Source organism: Canis aureus, chromosome 6 (genome assembly GCF_053574225.1).
Source record: "Canis aureus isolate CA01 chromosome 6, VMU_Caureus_v.1.0, whole genome shotgun sequence".
Lineage (NCBI taxonomy): Eukaryota > Metazoa > Chordata > Mammalia > Carnivora > Canidae > Canis > Canis aureus.
The window spans coordinates 75,161,762-75,166,147 of record NC_135616.1 but is presented as its reverse complement, the minus strand read 5'-3'; the positions used below and the strand labels follow the sequence as shown (position 1 = coordinate 75,166,147).

Genomic DNA, 4,386 nt, shown 5'->3' with positions numbered 1-4,386 from the left:
GAAGGAGCCCTGGTGTCCATTGAAAGATGAATGGATAAAGAAGATGTGGTTTATGTATACAATGGAATATTACTCAGCCATTAGAAACGACAAATACCCACCATTTGCTTCAACGTGGATGGAACTGGAGGGTATTATGCTGAGTGAAATAAGTCAATCGGAGAAGGACAAACATTATATGTCCTCATTCGTTTGGGGAATATAAATAATAGTGAAAGGGAATAGAAGGGAAGGGAGAAGAAATGGGTAGGAAATATCAGAAAGGGAGACAGAACATAAAGACTCCTAACTCTGGGAAACGAACTAGGGGTGGTGGAAGGGGAAGAGGGCAGGGGGTGGGGGTTACTGGGTGGCGGGCACTGAGGGGGGCACTTGACGGGATGAGCACTGGGTGCTATTCTGTATGTTGGCAAATTGAACACCAATAAAAAATAAATTTATTATTAAAAAAATAAAAATAAAAATAAAATGAACCAAAAAAAAATCACATGAAATGTAGATCATCCCAATTAAAAGGCAGAACTCATCAGCGTGGACCAAAAAAAAAAAAAAAAATGACACCCAAGTATATGCTGTCCACAAGGAACACACTTTAAATACACAAATAAGTTAAATGTAAAAAACAAAACAAAACACAGAAGATGCCTACAGATATACCAGGCTAACACTAGTCAAAAGTAAACTGACAATTACACACAGACACACACATTGTGGTCATGTTGTCTGACCACAATGGAATTAAGTTAGAATTCAGTTGGAAAAAGATATCTGAAGAATCTCCAAATATTTGGAAACTAAGTAATCTACTTCTAAAAAAACCCCTTAGATCAAAGAAGAAATCAAAAGAGAAATTAGAAACTATTTGGAACTGAATGAAAACAGAAACACCACATGTTGGAATTTGCAGAATGCTACTAAAGCAATACTTAGGCTGAAATTTATAACACCAAATGCCTATATTAGAAAAGAATGTCCTCAATTTGCTAAAGGGCATCTATGAAAAACCTATAGCTAACATCATACTTAATGAAAAAAGACTGAATTCTTTCTCCCTAATATCAGAAACAATACAAAGGATATTCATTCTCACCACCTGTATTTATAATTGTATTTGAGATTCTAGGCACTGCAATAAGACAAAAACATAAATAAATAAAATAAAAGGCATCCAGTTTGGAAAGGGAGAAGTAAAACTATCCTTATTCATAGTCCACATAGACAATTCTGTAGAGTCTACAAAAAGGCTCCTGGAACTAGTAAGGGAGTCAAGCAAGACTGTAGAATACAAGACTAAGAACACAAAACATTGTCTTTCTAAATGTACAAAAATCTTCCGTGTTTCTGTATACCAGCAATGAACGATCAGGAATTGAAGTTGAAAATTACAATTTACAGTAGCATAAAAAATGTGAAATACGTAAGTTTAACTTTGATAAAGGTTATGAAAAACTGTGCAGTGAAAATGAGGAAACATTGCTGACAGAGGTTAAAGAAGATCCAAGGAAATGGAGAGAGGTACTTTGTTTGTGGATCAGAAGACTCAGTGTTACCAATACAGCAATTCCCCCCAAATCTATCTATAAATTCAATAAATATTAATCAAAATTCCAATAGACATTTTTTGTAGAACTTGACAAGCTTATTCTAAAATTTCTGAAGAAATTCAAGGGACTGAGAATAGATGAAACAGCTTTGAAAAAGAATAAATTTGGAGGGCTCATGTGTTCTGATTTCAAGACATATCACAGGCTATAGTAATCAAGACAGTGTGTAAAGATAAATAGACCAAGGAAACAGAATAGGGAGTCTAGAAATAGACCTGCACGCATATGGATAACTGATTTTTGACAAAGACGTAAAGGCATTTGGTGAAGAAGGGATGGTCTTTTCAGCAAATGGTGCTGTAACTGTTGAATATCCCGGTTTTTAAAAAATAAATTTTGATCCTTACCACACATCACACACAAAACTGGATCATAGATTTAAGTATACGACTCAAAGTTATGAAACTTCCAGAAGAAAACATGAGAGAAAGTCTTGGTGATCATATCTTAAGCAAAGATTCCAAAGATACGATGACAAGAGCACAATCCACAAAAGAACAAGTTGATAAATACGACTGCCAAAATTAAAAGCTTCTGCTTTTCAGACGGCACTGTTAATAAGAGAATGTAAAGACCAGGCACAGACTGGAATAAGATATTTGCAAAGCATATATCTAATAAAAGACTTGTATCCAGAAAATACAAACTTTGTATTAAGAAGCAAACAATTTGCGCTTGCTTTGGCAGCATTTACACTAAAATTGGAATGATACAGAAAAGATTAGCATGGCCCTTGTGCAAGGATGACATGCACATTTGTGAAGTGTTCCATAATTTTTTTATGTCGTGGCCTACAGGCCAGTAAAAGATTCACATTATAAAAACAACAACAACAGAACAGAAACAAACAATTCAATCTAAAAACAGCATAAGATTTGAATAGATACTTCACCAAAAATACTTTAAAAAACCAAACTGACGGGACCCCTGGGTGGCTCAGTGGTTGAGCGTCTGCCTTCAGCACAGGTAGTAATCTTGGGGTCCTGGGATCAAATCCCACATCAGGCTTCCTGCAAGGGGCCAGCTTCTCCCTCTGCCTATGTCTCTGCCTCTCTCTCTATCTTTCATGAATAAATAAATAAAATCTTTAAATTAAATAAAATAAAACGAAACTGACGTTTATAATATGATCCAACCATTTCACTATAAGGCATTTACCGTAGAGAAAACAAAGTATATGTCCATACAAAAACATCACAAAATGTTCATAGCAGCTTTATTTGCAATAGTTTGAAACTAGAAACAGCCAAATGTCCATTAGAAGGTGAACAAATAAAGAAATTGTGATATATCTGTATAATGGATACTCAACAATAACAAGAAATGAACTATTCATACATGTAACACTGTGAATGACTCTCATGGATGAATTATATTAAATTAAAGAAGCCAGACAGAAAAGGCTATATACTATGTGATGTTACTTATATACTAGCAAACCCAAACTAATCCATACTGTCAGAAAGTAGGTTAGTAGTTGCCTGGGCAGCAGGGGGAGTGGGGTCATGAGTGAGAGGGACAGGAGAGAAGGATTACAATGGAGCAAGAGAAAACTGTTGGAGGTGCTGCATATGTTCACAATTTGACTGAGGTGATGGTTTGATGGCTGTATACCTATGGCATAGGTATACAGCTTATTAAATTGCACACTTTAGTTATAATTTCAGAAAGAAATCAAGTGAAAATTGTTCCTTCCTTCTAGATCCTAGTTAGGTTTAGAGATGAGCATGTCTTAACGTCATCTAGCCCAGGGCTGTCCAATATGGTAACCACTAGCTTCATGTGACCATTTGAATTTAAATTAATTACAACTATAATGAAAAATTTCATTTCTTAGTTGCAATAGGCACATTAAAGGGCTCAGGAGCCATATGTGGCTAGTGGCCATCCTATTGGATGGCACAGATTATAGAATATTTCTTTCATCAGAGAAAAGTTCTCTTGGACAGGTCTTTCCTAGATTCTATAGAGAACTGGGGATTGTCATAGTCTCATCAATACCTTTACAAACAACTGAGATCTTTTGCTGGCCGTCTATTGAGAAGTTACTTTGTGCCAGAAACCACCCTTTACATGAATTACCTCTAATTCTTACAAGGAAAGACTAAGGGTCCGAGAGGATTAACTAATTTCCTAAAGCTCATCGCTACTAAGTGGTGAGGCTAAAATGTAACCGTACAACTATCTAACCCCAAAGCCTGAACTCTTAGGCTATTCTCATATATCCTGTGGCTAGACCACACCTTTTTCATTTTATACGTGTGAAGATTTTCTTTTTAGCTTCAACCATGAAGTCTTACATTTATCCCTCCTAAATTTTATCTTGCTGGATTAAATTTACTGCTCCAGATTGTCAAAATATTTCAGAATCCTCATCCTGTCATTCCATATGCCCATGAACTTCCCAAGGTCCATGTCTTTAGCAACTTTGATAAGCATGGCTTCCTAAACTCCATCCAAGTGGTGATTAAAATCAATAGGTCAAGGGACTGGGTGGAATACTGTGGGCAGCTATTAGAAATCCCCCTTTAGGCCAACATCAGTTCACCAGTCTATACTCATTGAGGTACTAGCATCATGTACCATCCCTGTTCTTATATCAAGATTCTGTAGTTCGAGCCTAATACCCCTTTAGCATCATCTGGAATCATATACTAATATTAATTAGCTGATCTGACTAGCTTACAGATGTCATCAAACAATATCTGCTTCTAAACAAACATGGTACCTGGGGGGATCAAGATATGGGCCTTAACACCTTGGGAGTTAGGGACCATGGGCC

At 36.3% G+C, this 4,386-nt stretch overlaps 1 non-coding gene across 1 annotated transcript; it reads left to right on the top strand.

Annotated features, from left to right (window-relative positions):
• The first annotated feature begins 2,279 nt into the window (after nucleotides 1-2,279).
• LOC144316652 (U6 spliceosomal RNA) lies at nucleotides 2,280-2,382 on the top strand. The gene has a single exon (XR_013382577.1). It is a non-coding gene; the product is annotated as a U6 spliceosomal RNA (small nuclear RNA).
• The last annotated feature ends 2,004 nt before the right edge of the window (nucleotides 2,383-4,386 follow it).